The sequence below is a fragment of the Copadichromis virginalis genome, linkage group LG7 (assembly GCF_057382275.1).
Source record: "Copadichromis virginalis isolate Kocher_CV1m ecotype Utaka linkage group LG7, C_Virginalis_male_GT1.1, whole genome shotgun sequence".
NCBI lineage: Eukaryota > Metazoa > Chordata > Actinopteri > Cichliformes > Cichlidae > Copadichromis > Copadichromis virginalis.
This window is the reverse complement of record NC_140624.1, coordinates 31,986,623-32,006,270: the sequence shown is the minus strand read 5'-3', so window position 1 is coordinate 32,006,270 and position 19,648 is coordinate 31,986,623. Positions and strand designations below refer to the sequence as shown.

Sequence of the window (19,648 nt, the reverse complement as noted above, 5' to 3'; positions counted from 1 at the left end):
ATATGGCCAATATTATAGTTATTATATTAGTCATTATTAGCTATTACAGCAGTGAACATGAAATACTGAGCCTCAGTACAGATTCAAGTTGCAGCTATTTATATGTCTTATCATCTTAAATCTTCACTCAAAGACAAGTATCTTTGACAGTGCATATATAGGTGTATCATATATAAGAGACAAATCTTTTTCCTTCATTATGTTGGCATTACTAAATTTGGCTCATTGCTTACATATATTTATAAAAAGAAAATGTACAAGCTGTGATAACTGTTTCTGATAGAATGAAGAGTAGACTGATATATGAAATATTCCTTTATTGGGTGAGAAAATCAGACCATGTCATAACTGCTTTAAGTCATACAGAATAGATATCAGAGCCTTAAACAGGCTGACTTCTGCTAAATGGGTCAAACTGGGCAGAAAGTATACAAACACATAACATCCTTATAGAATATGATGTAACACTATAGATCAACTTACCTCAGAATATATAAAGCACATAAACAATTACAGCAATATGATGCAACAAACACAGCAGTGCTACTAATCCAAAATACTCAAAGCTTCATAGAACTGGAACAAACATTTATTTTTAGTTCCATTCTGCTGCTGATACATACTTTAGGTTTCTGAACATTAAACTTGTTGCTGCCTTTCATAGTGTGTAACTTGAAGGCCCTGAGTACTTTCTCCCACACTGAAAACACTGGGAGGATACAATTATTTGAAAATTACCTAATAAAACTGATTCAGGACAGACAATTACTTATAACTTTCCTAGCAGTCCTTCACAACCAGGGAACAGTCTGTCTATTCTCTCCATCTGTCAGCTGCTGCTGGCTCTTCCTCCTCCTCTTCCTCACACACTGCTGAGTTTGTCCTGGTGGATCATCAGGGGTGCAAAGCCTCACAGATGATGTGCAGCAGTGGGTCCCTCAGTCTGTCCTCACTCTGGACACTTGCAGTTGTCACACATGGAAATCAAATGTGTGATAAGCTGCAGGATTCAAACACAAGTGTAACTTATTAATACATGTTCATACTTTTATTACACAATCAGAGAGAAAGAAACAGAGAGAGAGTGCAGGACAGACAGGTGACAGTCTCAGGTGTATACACTGCTACAATACAGCACAAAAGAAGGAGGATTTAGTGTTTGTGTTATTACGAAACAAGAAGAGTTCCCAGATGGTACAGTGGACACATGTGTGACTGCTGTGATTAAAGCATCTTTCTTTCAGCTTAACGAGTGAACCGTCAGCTCGTTCAAACACACGTTAAAGTCCGTTTGGCTCGACACCACCGAACAATACAACATAGCTAACATTAACAGTGCAGTGAATCCTGCTTGTGCCATGATATTCAGGACTGCAAACCGAGCAGCATCACTGACTTTCGTTTTTGTGGATATATGACTGACTTTAATTATCCATAAAATCATCACATTCTCTGTAAGATTAAAGTCAACTATTGAACGGCGTATATTTTGAAGTAAAGGCTTTAAAACCAAGTTAGTACAGACATCGCTAATGTCACATAACTTTCCGACATGTGGCCAACAGTACTGTTTTAATGTTCATCATTATAAAAACATTTGCGCATAAATAAGTGACATAATATTCAGTACTTACTTCTGAAAGTTTACTCATCGGCGGCTCTGCTTCCGCCGTTTATTTTGGCAAAATTATCCACACCACCGCCGCGCTATGAAGTCTGGGATATGTTGGGCCATGAAGGCTACACTGACTCATCCTTAAAATTCAGGGAAATTAAGGACACATTTGAGGGCCACATTTCGAGCAGCCTTTGAATTGGGACAGCCTTCGTCGTGTCGCTGTGACGTAATCGGCCTTAAAATGTGGCCTTTAAGGCTGCAGACCCTGAATTGGGATACAGCCCAAATCCGGTCATTGGTACTTCCTGGCTTGTGTAGTTACTAGGTAACAAAAGCTCAACACTGCCCCTAGCGTCCTGGAGCACTTCCGTTGTGTTTTGGAATTTGCATGTGTTTTGGAGTTTGCAAGTGTTTTGGAGTTTGCAAGTGTTTTGGATTTTGCATGTGTTTTGGAGTTTGCAAGTGTTTTGGAGTTTGCAAGTGTTTTGGATTTTGCATGTGTTTTGGAGTATGCAAGTGTTTTGGAGTTTGTAAGTGTTTTGGAGTTTGCAAGTGTTTTGGAGTTTGCAAGTGTTTTGGAGTTTGCATGTGTTTTGGAGTATGCAAGTGTTTTGGAGTTTGCAAGTGTTTTGGATTTTGCATGTGTTTTGGAGTTTGCAAGTGTTTTGGAGTTTGCAAGTGTTTTGGAGTTTGTACGTGCTGCACCTAGACCCAGGAGATGTAACCCTTTTCTCTGGGGTGGAGGCAAGCGGACCACCTTCTTATCTGCAGTAGCAGGGAGGCCTCGCATCCCAGACCCCAATCTGACGGCCAGCACCTCCTCCCAGCCCTAGCCCTGATGGCTAACACAACCGGGGTGAAGACCCCAAACCTCCCTCCGCCCGCTCATATGTAGTGTTGCTGTTCTAAAGTGCATTTAAAACACAGGAGAGCATGGTTCCTGCTTCCTGTCAGAGAGCAGCACGGCTCCTCCCGAAAACCCTTAGTGTCTAAATGCATTTAAAATTGAGGGTAGGGCACCAGCGCCATCCTCTGGATGCTGTAAAACGTGCCCACCCCCAAGGCCCTATATGTATGTGTTATGTGAGAGTGTGAGTAATGTGGATGTCTAGGTTGCAGAATAAAATTGAGGCACAGGCAGAAGGGGACAGAGGGGGAGTGGCTCCCCTGCACCCTGGTGACATACCTGCACCCCAAACCCTGTGTGTGTGGGTGGGTGTGGTAGAGCAGGAATAGGGAGGTTTAGTCTTAATCGAAGTAATATCAGCCGCGACAGTCTGCAGCGTACTTCCAATTTTTAATACTTCAGTCAGCACATTGTCTGCATATGGAGATTCCTGGCCTCGCTGTTCCGCTTGGCCTTGTTGTTCACTACCATCTTGCAAGCCACTGCGGGTGCCGGGTTTCTCCCTATTTTGCTTCGGAGCCATAGCTGTCTCGAGCTACTTCTCTTTATAAAGATGACAGCAGCACCTTGTACGGCTTGCGTTGAAAGAAAAAAGATCCAAGTACAAGGTCAGGTTACACCAATTAATCTAGAAATGCCTAAAAACACACAAGGATGTCGCTCATCTCTTAAAATGTGAAGGTTAGTGCACTAAATGCAACACAGGGTATATGTGTCAGTCATGTGATCAGGTCTTACCAGGTTGTGAGGCCAGAGTGCAGTGTAGGTTTTCACATATATAGTCATACTTGTTTGCAGGTTTTTAATGACAAACGCAGAGCCCATCAGCAGGACAAATTGAAGGCTCACAGTGATGAGTCACACTAGGTGGCCAACGGCTAGGGTGGAGTCCTGCTAATGGTTGGTGCCAGAAGGCCAGCAACAGCGTCAAAGGAAAAATAGGAGGATAAAGTAAGACATCTGGTAGTCTGGCAGGAGCTGAGGACAGCAACCCTCAAATGACTTGGGAGGAGGCTACCAAGAAGAGGGGAAGATCCATGGGCTCAGGCAACACATAACTTTGGCTTGGACACTTCAAAGTCTTCATTTTGCTTTCCTTAAGCCATTCAATGGTGGACTTGCTGTTGTTTTTTGGATCATTGTCCTGCTGCAGAACCAAATGCGCTTCAGCTGGAGATCACAAGCAGATGGTGAGACATTCTCCTTCAGGAAGTTTTAGCAGACGGCAGAATTCATGGTTCCATTTACCACAGCAAGTGTTCCAAGTCCTGAGGAGGCAGAACACCCCCAGACCATCACACTACCATCAACGTATTTTACTGCAAGTATGATGTTCCTTTTCTGAAATGCTACGTTACTTTTAAGTCAGATATAATGGGACACACACCTTCTAAAAAATTAAACTTTTAACTTGTCAGTTGAGTATTTTTTTTTCAAGATAGTTTCTGGCAAAAGTGTTCCTTTTGCTCAGCAGTGGTTTTTGTCTTGGAAATCTATCATGCAGGCCATTTTTTTGACCAGTCTTTTTCTTATGATAGAGTCAAGAACACTGACCTTAACTGAGGCAAGTGAGGCCTGCAGGTTTTTGGATGTTGTTCTGGGGCGTTTTGTGACCTCTTAGATCAGGGGTGCCCAATCCCAGTCCTCGAGAGCTACTGTCCTGCAGTTTTTAGATGCATCCCTACTCCCAACACAGCTGAATCAAATAGTTGGATTACCTCTTCGGCATGCCATCAAGTCTGGCAAAGGCCTGATAACGAAGCATTCATTTGATTCAGGTGTGCTGGAACAAGGACGCATCTAAAAGCTGCAGAGCAGTAGCTCTCGAGGACTGGGATTGGGCACCCCTGTCTTAGATGAAGTGTCTCTGCACTAGGGCTGGGCGATATGACCCAAAATTCATATCTCGATATTTTTTAGCTGGATGGTGATATAAGATATATATCTCGATATTTTTTTTAAAGCCATAAGTTAAGAACAAAAAGAGAGTTCTTAGTCACACTGTGTCCCAGATGTCACACGGGCACTTTTATTTACATACAGCATAGATGTACATGAATAAATTACTCAAAAATAAATTATCAGCATTTATTAAATAATCATGGCCCATAAATAAAAGAAAACAATGTTGTTTTTGTGCATAACAAAAAGCTCACAATTGTGCAGTCAAAATGTAAACTAATAGACGCTGAGCATAATAACAAAGAGACAGATTTCACAGCTGCACCACGTCTCTGAACAGGTGCCATTTGTGGTCCTTATACACACACAGTACGGTAATATTACGTTGAAGCACAGTACATATCACTCCGCGAGGCTCCTCCTCAGTAGCCACAATCCTCCAACAATCCATCAAGCGGTGCAGCTCCGTAGCTTAGCAAAGTCATATTAAAACATTTTTTGACAGATTGCTGAGCGCTGTGTACCACATAAAATCGGTTCGCGGTCAGTAAGCACAACCAGAATTCATACATAAGGCGCACTGTCGATTTTTGAGAAAATGAAAGGATTTTAGGCCGTGCACCCCTTCCGGGCTGCATGTCGTTAGCGCGGTTAGCTCGTTAACACGTTGACACCGTCCAGCCCCACGCACGGGGCGATCCGCGGTAACTCGCTTTCATCTTGTCATTGCCTGCAGGTGAAGCTATGGGGGAGGGGGGGGGGGGGGTTGTGTTCAGTGAAGGAGAGGCGAGGCCGAGTAACGTTGCGTAGAGACAAAAGTGGACGAAAGAGAGGCAAACCTGCGGCTCCACAAGTATAATTATAACGTAACATAGACTACATCGATATAAACGATATTGTCACATCTTATATCTCGTATGAAAATATATCGATATTTTTAAAAAACTCGATATATCGCCCAGCCCTACTCTGCACTCTTGGGATAATCACTTTTTTCACACTGAATTTTTTTCTTGTTAAGCATAAACACCTTTATATACAGAATATACAGTCTCTGGAAGGATTAGCACAGCAGTCTCTGAATAAGATGACCGAGTAAGAACAAACAGATATTGAAACAGACAATTCAGTAACATCGTGAATTTTCATGAATGTCTTTGAAGGCAATGCAAAAAACAGCTTTGGACGGCTGGGAAATGTGCAGCTGAGTTTTCTTCTGGACCGACTCATAAACCGAGAGCATTGTTATTTTTTTTTTTAACTCAGAAAGACCAGACGTTTAGAAGTCAGAGCTGATTAGCTCTGAGATTTGCAACTCTGAGTTTCCCATTCCAGAACAGACAATCAGAGTAAGTTCAACTCTGAGTGTTCAACCAGAGCTAAGTGCATGTGTGAGTAGGATTTACCATGGCAACAAGTAAATAAAAAGCAGAGCCTCCGTGTTAATCCAGTGGACTGAGGGATATGAATCCATGTCAGTGCTGACCAATGTTCCCTCTAAGCTGCGCACATGCGCAATTGCACACTGCTGGCACGGTCTCTGCGCACAGAAAATCTGCGTTGCGCACAAAAACAAAATCTAACCTGAATCGAAATTAACATTAATACTTTAACAATTCTGTTTTGCAGTGTTAGTCAGTAAGTGACTGGCTGCTCCTGTATGGGATTAGAATGATGCCACCTTATCCCATAGTCCAGCCAATCATGCGATTCACATTCGTATATACGCAGCTAATCAACGTCGTTGACAGGCTGTGACAGCGTCCTTATGTGCCGACGCCGGTGTTTTAGCTAGCAAAGCGGCTGATGTGGAGTGAAGCCACGTTAATGACAACGTGTACAACCATTGGAGATGTGAGCAGGACAGACGGAACAATTGACGGAAAAAGTGTGGACTTTATACCAGTTTTTAAATTGTGTTGATAGGCCACGTAAAACCAGAGCTATGATAAAAATATCTGCAATGTTTGGTTTTCTTCCTGAATACTGTCGTTGTTTATATTTACTGCAGGAAGAAACGGTAAAAACGGGGTTTTATAAGGAAAACGCTCAAAAGCCTGTGAGCAAAAACAAAACCAAAATACCCCCCACCCTTTCCTATTGGTGGAAAAATGCACCATGTCGACCAATCAAAAAATGAGATGGCAACATGGCATTTAGTTATTTAGGAAGGGGGGAAGTTTTAGGAGTGACAGTGGTGTTTTGAGATGTGAGAGATTTTGCGCAAATCCTGTGTAGTTAGTGTGTAGTCAATAGTTTTGTTGTGTGTGTCAGAACAATGAGGCGACTGCTGAATGTTACAGGTGTTACAGGAGTGATACATCTCCTGTTGTCAGGCCTGCAGGTATCAGGCTGTTGTTCTACTTTATCTCATAGTGGACAGAAATTATTTTTTTATTTTTTAGAGTGGCACAAATAAATTGTGTGGCATCAAATTTGATGCAGAACAGCTGAATGTCTTGAAAATAGTTTGAAATGTTTATTTTAAAAAAACGCCTTGGCTGCATTTTTAGGTAAACAGTAGCTAAAAACTTTGTAGTTTGCAAAACTCAGTTAGATCCAATTAGAGGGAACATTGGTGCTGACCACCATATTTATCATTAAACACACGAGGGGAGAAAAGCGTGATTTAAATCAGCTTAGGTCTAGCTTTTAATAAATAATTATCTGACACCCAAAGTTTTAATTTGATGTAAAATCAATAGAAGTCAATTACTGTATATAGTAACTATTAAGTCTAATATATATACCCTAGTAAGCTATAGTACTTTTTCCTTTGGGAAGGTACCATCTGTGCAGTCTGCAATTTTGTTGAAGAAAGATGTTGAATCTATTTAATATTTCTTGAAAAATAATTGATTTCTGTGCATTTTTTTTCACACTGCATCAAATTAAAGTTGATTACGTCGATTAAGCATCATGAGGTGGAGCGTGAGGGGTGGTTCCCTATTTTTTATTTATTTATTTTTGTTGTTGCTGGGAGTTGGAACCCTATTAGTTAGGTTGCTTAATATTTACGCTAAGTACTCTTTAAAATACCAGAATAGAGAGGATGGTGTAGGTTTAAGTTTATTAGATTGATCAGTATTGCTGAACTATGAAATTCTTTTTTTTTTGCATACAGGTATAACAGAATAGCTTTAGTGTAGTTGTTGTTTTAAACTTGAGTATGAACTTATACAAAATGCAGCAATATATTTAAAAAACAGTTTTGTTGATTAAAAAACACTATATCGGATTCATATCGGTATCGGCAGATATCCAAATTTAGGATATCGGTATCGGTATCGGACATAAAAAAGTGGTATCGTGCCATCTCTAGTGGACATAGCCAAAAAATATGTGTGAAACTCTGCACACAAGTTTCAAGTTAGAAGTACGAATTTTGACCACAATTTGAGCCCATAGAGATCTGTGTGTTTACAGTATGTGTGTGTGTGTGTGTGTGTGTGTGTGTAATGTGGATAGCAGCATGCATGCTGAGTTTTTTCAAATGTCACCTTAAATTGATTTTTAAAACCAGATGTCACAAATGTCAAGTGGATTGACTGTGAATCAGAGGAATGCCACACACTCATATGATTGCAATTTGTCAATCACCACATAGGCCTGACCTGGAGCCTGTTCTCTGGAGTGTTGATGTAACCCATCATTTTGAAGCCTCGTGTTTTTGTATTTCTGGATTACGGTATCTAGCTTTTGGTTTTGGAGCGGATATCCCATATGGAAAAGAAATAGGAAAAACTTATAAAAGACTTGCCTCAGCTTTAGCTTGCTTCGTATAGTGAATCATATAAGGCTTATATGATTTACACATGAAAGTGGCAATTTTCTCATTACTTTCGTATATTTTTTTTAGGAAGTATCCAAAACATCCAAGTTTCATTTATATAATTTTTCAAGGGATCTTATATCTCACTCTTGTATGCTTTTCATACAAGTTTCACACAAGACAGATACAAACTTTATAAGATTTATATATACCGTATTTCCCGGACTACAAAGCGCACCTGAATATTAGCCGCACAAGCTAAAAGCAGGGGAAAATCCTGTTTTGTACATACATTAGCCGCACCTGACCAAAAGCCGCAGGTGTTTCAATGTTGACTTATCATATGTAAGAGAATGTGCACAAAGGGAATTGTCAGGAAAGAGATGGCTGTTTGGAGACACACCCCTTTTATTAATATTTTGAAAAACAAGTTATGGGTACATATTTGCATAACTTTTTAGGTATATGTACAAGTAGCGGTAATTACAAGTACGAAACATGTACTGTGCTTCATAAATGAGTAACAAATGTAGTACATAACAATAACCTACAGCACACCAGAAAAATAGATTCGGCCTACCTTTTAGGCTCAGGTGCAGTGACACAGCTTTAACAAGAAGAAAGGTCAGTCATTCACCACCATCTTTCTCTTCTTCCTGCACACTGAAACCACCAAAGTCCTCTTCTCCAGTGTCGGATACGAACAGGCTCAGGATGGCTACGTCATCCACTCTCAGCTTCTTTCCTTTGTTGTCACTTTTAAAACCAAAGAAATCCTCGTTGTCAGTGTCAGAGTTGAACACCCTCTGAAGGGCCGTGGCGGTGTCCTCCTCTCCATCATGCAGCAGTCCAGCCCTTCGAAATCCGTTGGTGATCATGGATGTTTTCACACTTTTCCACGCTGTCAGATTCCACCGGTGGAGTTGAGCATAACTTGCTTTTTGCAAGTTATGCTCATCATCCACGCCGCTCATCATCCACGCCTCCTGCTGAACGCATAGCGCTACTTTGAAGTTTGTTTTTCGCGCTACTTGTACGGCACTATGTTGCCTGGCGGATGGACATGTGACCAACATACCACTCTTTAACCCCGATACTGTGTGTCTGATCACATGCCCTTCCACCAGGCAACGTAGTGCCGTACAACAGCGGAACAAACAAAACAAATCGTCTTACGATATGTCAAAAATCATGGACAATCCATAGAAAAGCCGCACCTGACTAAAAGCCGCAGGGTTCAAAGCTTGTGCAAAAAGTAGCGGCTTATAGCCCGACAATTACGGTATATCTTTTCCATATGGGATGACCATAACTAAACATATCTACTGATAAAACTAAGCTGCTAACTCTTCAGTGTTGATTAGTACCAAAAGCTGAAGATCATTTTCTGAATCTAAAATGATTCTGTAATGAAACACACTGAAATTAGTCATGGTTTTTTGGGTACATGTCATCATTTATCTTCTAAATGGGACTATAATTTACAAAATGAATGTCACACAGTTTAATAATTGCTGGGACATCTTCCAGACCACAGGTTCTCTCACCTTGACCGTGAGTTGGATAAGTGGATAAGGATAAGTATCAGGCTGGATCAGGCACGTGCAGAGGGGGGGGGGGCTAGAGGGGCTTGAGCACCCGCCCCTTTCCTGATGGGTGCCCAAGGTGCCCTTTTGTTGAGGCAACTTTTTAAAAAAAGATTTTTAAAAAAAATTTTTTTTAATGTGTGTGTGCGTGCGGAGTCCTGTCTGTGCCCCTCAACAATAATATTTAACTATTAATCACAGTTTTGCTAAATAAAAGGATCTGGCTTGCATCAGTCACATGATCAGATTTAACCAATGATCGCCCTTGACGGCAGAACGCGCTGGTTACGAGCCGGGAACGAGCTCACAAAGAGCACGCGCATTTTTTGCGGTCCGGAGCTGTAGGAGAAACACAAGTTAACTCAGAGACACAGACTGATGCGACAAAACCAGTAAGTAGGTGTACAGCGTACACTGTAGTGTATAGCACCCAGGAGTATCAGCTTATTACGTACACGTTGGTAAGCTGTCTTGTTGCAACTGACGAACTGAAACAAACGAGCGTGCTGTGTGTGCAACAGCGCGACAAACATTACCTGTCCTTTTATTAACTGCACAAGTAGTGCTGGTCACAGCTGCTGGCTACCTGTGTAAGGCTGTCATGGGTCTGTAGCTCTGTCACCGTTTTAGGGAACATATTTAGTTTTAAAGTATTTAGAAACATATTTAGTTTTAAAGCAAGTTACAGGGCTTTTCCTGCCTTTCTGGAGGGATTATATTTCACTAAAAAACGATCTAATATGCATGTCCACATAATTATGCATTATTATAATTATAATATATTAAAACACACTGTATTTTAAAGAACATACATTAAGAAGCAGATTATATTAGATTTATATTTTAAATAAGACAAAATTTGGATTTTACAGCAGTAAAATGATTGTATCTCTACAGTTTAAAAATGTAATAAGCTTTGCCCCTGCACAGAGTGGATAGTGAAACAAATGGAATCATCATAATGACATTATTTCATATTTATTACTTCCCCCTCCTCATTGCTTTATTATTGTAGCTCTAGTAATAAATAATAATAAAAAAAAGATTCTGGATCAGCACCATGATGCCCATAGTATATACAGTATTCTGAAGAAGGTCTAAAATGTCACTGTGTGTGCGTGCATGTGTGTGTGTTTTATTTAGATGGATTTAAAAAAATATTACTCATGATATAACATTGCCCAGACATGCCTGGTAAGGACATGAGGAGGAAACAGTAGGAGCTGTGTGAGGCTACTAAAGGCAGTGCTATAACATTTTTCTGTCATCATTTAGATTAAGTGCAAGAGTTGTTAGGTGTGGATAATTAGATTATAGTTTATTGCAATAGCAAGTTGTGCCTTGTTCTCAGATAGACAGCAAGTGGAGAGTGATATATGAAATGATGGGATGGAAGGAAGAAGAGAAGCAAAGAGTGAATCACAGGCAGAGCCTAAATTATTTCTCACAGTTTTTTGTTGCCTTATGGTTCCAAGTGCTGTCACCAATCTTTGCATTTTGTTATTATCTCATGACACTTGTTTAATCAGCTACCATCTCTCCTATGAACTTTTTAATGTCTACAGTCTCAGATCAACACAGCCCTGCCCTCCAGCACTATCCACAGCAACCCCTCAACAGCAACATTGTACCCATCAGGTAAAACATCGGCGATGTTTGCTTTGCCTTGTTGCCCATATTAGATTCTTGATGAATGTGTGTTGTTGTTATTCAGCCTGGTTCAATGTGCCCCTTTTTAACTTTGAGCACCCGCCCCTTTAAACCTCTCTGCACAGCCCTGAGCTGGATTAAGAAAATGTATGGATCTGTGCGGCGGGGCATGGTTCATGGTCTGGCTGTGGGGAAGGCTGATACACCTGAGCTCATTCAGCTCATAAGTTGGTGCTGGCTCCAGTTGTAGTTGTTGTATTGTGTATTCAGCTGGGAGCTGAAAAGCTGCAAGCCTGTAGAAAGAACAACAACTGGAAGTAAAGTCTGTGTAGAGTGCAAATATGTGGTCGGGTCCATCTTTGATGCCACAATCTTTAATGAACTTAAAACTAGCCCCTGACATATTCTACACGCGGCTGTGGTCACTTAAAATCAACATCAGACAACTTAAGATGTTTTTTTGATAACAAAACTAAAAGTAGGATGAAATCACACTGTTAAATTGGATTTGTGTGTCGATACTTCCATATTATTAAGTTTCAGGTCAGGTGCTTTTATATTGTGATTTTCTTTAGAAAGGTAAGCATCACTCACAGCAAGAGAGCAATGAAAGGTCGCTGGATAAAAAGGAACAAAGTATTAAAAATCCTTCAAAAATGTATTTATGTGAATGCAGAAAAGATTAGACCTCAGAGATGAAAAGATTTTTGGTGAGAAAAACTGGATATGAGTTTTTTATTTAAAAGTGTCAAACTAAGCGAGAAAGCAGAGGTAGAAACACAGGCAAGCAGGATATCAGCAAGTAACTTGATCTTTATACCAATTTAATTTCTTATGAATCAGTAAGTGATATATTATTTATTAAACAGACCAAAAAGCTCTGAATTCAAATTGGGAGATATGTGACTTCAGATTCAACAGTTTAAATGATGCTTCAGTTATTCAGCACACCGATAATAATGCGCTGAAACAATTTCTTAACAACTTTCCTCTTCTGCAAGTAATAACATGATCCTTAAAGTCTTTCTATTTGTATTTACATCAGACTTGCATGCAGACTAGGTCTACTTTTGAATTATTTTTTATATTTCACCATTATTAGTCAACAGGTGAAAGAATGAAAAGTTTAAAACGTTTATCAGAATCTAATAAAACACTCGATTATAATCCTTCAGATTCTGCTGAGTCTTAATTAATGACGTATGGTGGTCCTGAAAGGCCAACCAACAGCAGCTCAAGAAACGCCAACAAAAAGAAAAATGTTGAAAAAGCACAACGATACAACAGAGTTTTGTGTCGTTGTTTCCTATTGTTTCCCCAGAAATCTTCCGTTTTGTTTCATATTTTTTTCTCTTTTTTTTTTTGCTGTTTTTTCCATTTTTACTGTGTTTTGTCTGATTTTGCAACATGTTTCTGTTTGCTTTTGTTTTTGTTAAGCCGCAGCACATTTGAAAAGAAAGATAAAGTATGTAGGCTGGAAAAAAAATTAGCTCCAAAAAGGCACAAACCAACTCTCCATCTTTGTATCTCACTTATTTAAACCTCAGTGTTGCCAAGTTAGCTTTAATAACATTAAGACAACGTTTAAATTCATTTCAAACCAAAAACACACTCCAAACCAGAGTGATGTGACATCAAGTCCTTGAAACAGGTCAGTCAAGAAGAATTGTTTTCTCAGAGTTCATTCATATGAGCATGGTTTGAATATACCCATATGGAAAAGAAATAGGAAAAACGTATAAAAGACTTGCATCAGCTTTAGCTTGCTTCATATAGTGAATCATATAAGGCTTATATGATTTACTCATGAAAGTGGCCACTTTCTCATTACTTTCATATATTGTTTTAGGAAGTATCCAAAACATCCAAGTTTCATTTATATAATTTTTCAATGGCCTGCGTTTGTATAGCGCTTTTACTCAGTCCCTAAGGACCTCAAAACGCTTTACACTACATTCAGTCATTCACCCACACATTAGCAATGGCAAGCTACATTGTAGCCACAGCTGCCCTGGGGCGCACTGACAGAGGCGAGGCTGCCGGACACTGGCGCCACCGGGCTCTCTGACCACCACCAGTAGGCAACACGGGGTTAGTATCTTGCCCAAGGATATTTGGCACACAGCCAGGAGGCAGCCTGGGATCGAACCACCAACCTTCTGATTAGTGGCTGACCTGCTCTGCCACCTGAGCTACAGCCACCAAGGGATCTTATATCTGCTTTCACTCTTGTATGCTTTTCATACAAGTTTCACACAAGACAGATACAAACTTTATAAGATTTATATATATATATATATATATATATATATATATATATATATATATATATATATATCTTTTCCATATGGGATACTGCTGGATTTGTTACCACCATCAGGCCATGTGCATAGAACCCAATGATGGTGACGGTACGTGAAACAATAAAAGGAAAGACTCTTACAAACTGCTGAAGGCAACAAACACAACTTTAGCTCCTGTGAGTTGTTCATGATGCCTAGATAAGATTGTAATGAGACTCATTAATAATCACTTACAGATCGGAGGTTGGGGTTGGAGGAATGTGAACCTTCATCAGTTTAAGCATGTAAACTTTCACGCTCTCTGTGATGTTCGTGGGCCACTTTTGGTGGAGAAAACGTGATGTTTCGACTTGTCTTGTGTTCATTTGTTTGGACACATCATGTCATGAACGCAGTCAGGGTTTATTCTGCACTGCTGTCATCTTAGGACTGACAAATCAGGGGGTGCAGTACGTTTATTATTGTAATTAAAAGGCTGATTTGTTGACTGTGTTGCTGCTCCAACCACGATTGATGACAATGTAAAAAACTTTTTATCTTTGTCCACAAAGATGGCTGATTGAAGCAAACTCATGTCTAAAACATCACAGTATAATGCAACAACTTTACCCAACTGCAGCTCGGCAAACAAGGGTCACTTTTGTCCACATATGTATGCTTAAAAGCCCTTCAAACTCATTCTGCTGGGAAACTTTCCCCCTAGATTCTGTTAGTTTAAAGCCCTAAATGTCAAATATGAAAAAGTTGAGCACAAAAAAAAAATTCCACATTTTTCCAGCTTATGTATAAGTTACACTGCTGTCATACGCTCTCGTCAGTCTTTTTTTCCGCTCTTTGAGGTCCTTCAAACTCATTCTGCTGGGGAAACTTTCCCCCTAGATTCTGTTAGTTTAAAGCCCTAAATGTAAAATGTGAAAAAGTTGAGCACAAAAAAAAAATTCCACATTTTTCCAGCTTATGTATAAGTTACACTGCTATCATACGTTCTCGTCAGTCTTTTTTTCCGCTCTTTGAGGTCCTTCAAACTCATTCTGCTGGGGAAACTTTCCCCCTAGATTCTGTTAGTTTAAAGCCCTAAATGTAAAATATGAAAAAGTTGAGCACTAAAATAAATTCCACATTTTTCCAGCTTCCAGTGGGGCGATCGTGGCTCAAGAGTTGGGAGTTCGCCTTGTAATCGGAAGGTTGCCGGTTCGAGCCCCGGCTTGGACAGTCTCGGTCGTTGTGTCCTTGGGCAAGACACTTCACCCGTTGCCTACTGGTGGTGGTCAGAGGGCCCGGTGGCGCCAGTGTCCGGCAGCCTCACCTCTGTCAGTGCGCCCCAGGGTGGCTGTGGCTACAATGTAGCTTGCCATCACCAGTGTGTGAATGGGTGGATGACTGGATATGTAAAGCGCTTTGGGGTCCTTAGGGACTAGTAAAGCGCTATATAAATACAGGCCATTTACCATTTATGTATAAGTTACACTGCTGTCATACGCTCTCGTCAGTCTTTTTTTCCTCTCTTTGAGGCCCCGATCATCAGTGACAGCAGTAATTCTTGGCTGCTTGACAGATGATGCAGCTCCTGTTCCATTTCTGTAGTTAAGACGTCAAAAGACAACTTTGATTATACGTTAACAAAAAAAAAAAAAAACACGAATCACAAGCTGTCAGAAACTTGTGAAGCTTACATTTGGCTGAGTCTAAGAGAAATTCTAGAAAGTGACCAATAAATGCAAGCAACCTATAATGCTATTCTCAGGACCAGATACCTCTATTCTTAAAACAATAATAAATATAGAAGATCAAACATATTCCTAAACATTGCCCTATACTTGGAAAAAGTAAGTGTTTATCAGCTGCTTCTTCTTCTTCTTACTGTTTAATAATAAGTTCTGACAATAAGATGTTTTTCACATTCAGCAACAGCAGGTTCCACAGGGCTTTAAATGAGGGCCACTGTTAAAATCTTGGATATATTAATATATGAGCAAACTGCACTACAAAGTAAAATATTAACTCCAAATATTTAGTCCAAATTGAAATATTAAGACCAAAATCTGACTTTTACATTTCTTTCATCCATCCATTTTCTAGTGTTTATTTGGGTCTGGGTTGCAGGGGCTGCAGTCTAAACTGGGATGCCCAGACCTCCTTCTCCTCAGGTGTTCCTGCGCCAGGTGACATATTTAATCTTTCCAGTGTCTCCTGGATCTGCCCGAGAGCCTCCTCATGGTAGGACATCCCAAAACTCCTCACTTAGGTGGCACCCAGGAGGCACCCTAGTATTGCCAGATCACCTCAACTGGCTCCTTTTGATGTGGAAGAGTAACACCTCCTCAAGCACATAGTGATCTAAAAACTAATCAACTGAATAAATGCTTGGTTTTCTGTTTGTTGATGGTTACATATATATGAAGAAGCAGCAGTAATCCGGTTGTTCAGTCTGACGTCACTAGCCGTGTCTGGACCTAAACTCCGCTGCAGGTTCATATATCAAACGATCACTATGGCATTACTGAGAGTTGAAAAACTGTCTAAAGTCTTTCATCTTTAATAAAATGATCTAGCTGGTATATAATGATGTGCTACGTGACCGCTAGCGACACAGCTATGTTAGCATAATATAAACAGCTAACTTTTTTTCCACTCGATAAAAGTTAACGTGTTCTCGGTGGTTAGGAACAAATGTAATCGCATGGCAGGATGCTGTAAAAGGACCAAACTTCAGCCAGGAGAACAACTGAGATAATCCGTCCACATATGAGGTTAGTCATTCATATACTGCTGCATGGGCTGAGCTGTAGTTACATCCTAAGGTTTTAAAAACTGAGCTTAAATAAATAGTTAGCGGTAATAAAAGCCGAGGGAGGTCTACAGTGATCACTGACTGTTTTAGGAGCTTTTTGAGATCAAATAGAAGAAAATACAAAACATTAAACATGTTAATAACACAAAAGCCATATTAAACGCAGACTACTTTAGGCCCGGAAGTAGGATTCCTCACGTCATCACTTAACAATCGGATTGTGTTGGTTTTCAAACGTAAAATTGAGCTAAATCCTCTTCTTCTCAGTTTCACTGTTGGTGTAGTTACTGCTTCGTAGACAGTGAAAGGGATTCATTTATCTGAGAATATTGACTGAAACCTCCCATTTAAGCTTGTCAGAGAGACTGATGTTGGTGTAACCCCAGCTAAATGAGACATGGGCGTGGGCACCACCACGAGCTCCTCCAACCATGTCCTCAGAGAGATCATAACGAACTAAGGAGGAGACTCACCTTGTTTAGTGTTGCTTCGGGGATCCTCAGAGAGGATTATCAACTGCATGACACCAGCAAAAGGTAACTTCAACAAGATCAGCATCGGCACAGGAGAAGGTCAGCTGCCAGTCGAGATGATCACGAGACTCAAAACAGCATCATAGAGGAGCAAATGGCTGATTTCAGAGGGAAGATTTGCTCTGCGGTGGAAGACAAACAGACACACGAGCAGACAGTCAATAAGAGGAAATAAATCAGAGCGAGACAGTTGCAGTCAGCAGGTGGAGTGATGGGGAGGAAACTAATGGTCAACTTCTCTCAGCTCAGTGTGTGTGTGTGTGTGTGTGTGTGTGTGTGTGTGTGTGTGTGTGTGTGTGTGTGTGACCCCTCAGGTCAGATCTATAATGGAAGATCCTCTCCTCCATCTCACTGCTCTGCCCTTTGCATTCCTACTGACACACATAAATACACCCCCACCTATTTTTTAACTGCACAGACACAGCCTGAGATTACAGCTACAGAGAAACACACAAATCCCTCATTTTATGTATAAAATCACATTAAATCCACATTGTGCATAGATATGCTTTTGAACATGGACAGTTCTACTTTATCCTTAATAGATATTTCTTAATGACATCTTTCCTGTCAGTGTAATTTATACAGCATGAAAGGAAAATATGGCATTCACACATCAATGTGAGCCACAGGCAGCCATGTTGTTTGTGCATAACTACATAGCCACACATTGAATGTATAAAATATAGCTACTGCAACAGGTTTAAGACACCAAATTTTAAAGCCTCAACATCACCATGATGGTCTTTGGATCTCAAAATGGTGCAGCATGCTAAATTATAAACCACAGCTTTAGTTAGCAAGTTGGACATAAGAGTGTACAACTGCAATGCACAAACACAGATATTAGCTATAATCTGTGTACTTGTTATGAATTGGAAAACTATGCACGGAGACCTGTTTTGAAGTGGTCTGTAGATATGTTTATTTCTGCTGTAAATGGGATATTTTAATATGGGAGTCGATGTGAATCGAGTCACTTTGGGAGACACCATCTGGTGGCCACTAGAGGAACTGCAGTCGCTGGCTTCATTTTTCGGCCTCAGGGATTGCCACCTCTATAGGCCACGAGCACAGGAGGTGTCATGGAAGGCAAAACTGAGAAAAATCTGTACATATTTATCAGAAAGTGTTGCTTTCAAATAAATAATAACAAATATTTAAAGTAACCAATGAAACAATCCAGAATTCTAAGGTAATGTAATGTCTGTCTGTTTTCATTTCCAAGGTGTAAAATAATGCAATTTGATCAAAGTTGTTTCTGTGTCTCCGGTCTTTACAAGATGTCTTGTGCTGACAGTGTGTTAGGCACCGGGTTATGACATGAGTGAGACTTAGTATCTATTTATATTTATTTATTTCAGCGACCATGTATAAAATGCATTAATCGCATAAAGGCAAGGCAAGGCAAGTTTATTTACATAGCACAATTCAACAACAAGGTGATTCAAAGTGCTTTACAGACAGTGTTGGGAAGGTTACTTTTAAAATGTATTCCGTTACAGAATACAGAATACATGCCCCAAAATGTATTCTGTAACGTATTCCGTTACGTTACTCAATGAGAGTAACGTATTCTGAATACTTTGGATTACTTAATATATTATCGTGCTTTTTACAACAACGTGAATGTGTGATTTATTACTATTACTGAAGGTCCGCGACTCTGAACTGTAGTAAAGGGACCTCTGACTAATACGGCGGGGTCCCTGTCGGCTCATAGCCGAAAAATAGCTTTACTTTGTTGTGTGGGTCAATTTTTCTTGCGAGAGACAGAGAGAGGCGTTGAAAGACTGCTCCAACGGAACTTATTGTTTTCGGAGGAAAACACGAACACGGTGTACAGTCGAGTCTTAATAGCTTACTTACAGCTGGGCTCGTCAGGCTCTCTTCTTGGCTGCAGTGGTTATTATTATATTTACATGCTTCCAGCTCCCGTTTTTCCTCGACGACAACTCGTACCTTTCCACTCGCCTTTTTCTCCCTCCTCGCGCTCACAGACACATAACGTGTATGGCAGTGCATTCTCCCTGCAGCACGGACTACACTGCCCATGATGCTGCATTCTTTAGAGCTATGCTTGTAGCATTCTGCCTGTTAGCTTAGCACAACAACAACAACGAAAAGGCGCTCTCTCACCCAGGAAACACACAGTCGCAGAGAGAGAGAGAGAGAGCGTCGCCCTGTAACCATGGCAACCGTAACGCTGCCGCCTGGAACGAAAGAACGTAGCTGTCAAACAAAACCCAAACAGTCCTGACCCGCGACAAAATGAAACAGGAAAGTACCGCAGTGTAATCCATTTATTTCAACAAAGTAACTGTATTCTGAATACCACCTTTTTAAACGGTAACTGTAACGGAATACAGTTACTCATATTTTGTATTCTAAATACGTAACGGCGGTACATGTATTCCGTTACTCCCCAACACTGTTTACAGAGACATTAAAAACAAAAACAAATAAAAAGCATGATTTAAAATTGATTAAAAAACAAAACAAAAAAACAGTAGGTAAAATCAGAACAGTAGATAAAATCAGTAGTTAAAATTTAAGTTTTGAAATTTAAGCTTAAAAGTGTCTGAG

At 40.3% G+C, this 19,648-nt stretch overlaps 1 long non-coding RNA gene across 1 annotated transcript; it reads right to left on the bottom strand.

Annotated features, from left to right (window-relative positions):
- Nucleotides 1-758: 758 nt before the first annotated feature.
- On the bottom strand, nt 759-19,426 carry LOC146705409 (uncharacterized). The gene is made up of 3 exons (XR_014921693.1): nt 18,932-19,426; nt 17,003-17,184; nt 759-1,000 (listed from the first exon to the last, which is right to left on the bottom strand). It is a non-coding gene; the product is annotated as an uncharacterized LOC146705409 (long non-coding RNA).
- Between the last annotated feature and the right edge of the window lie 222 nt (nt 19,427-19,648).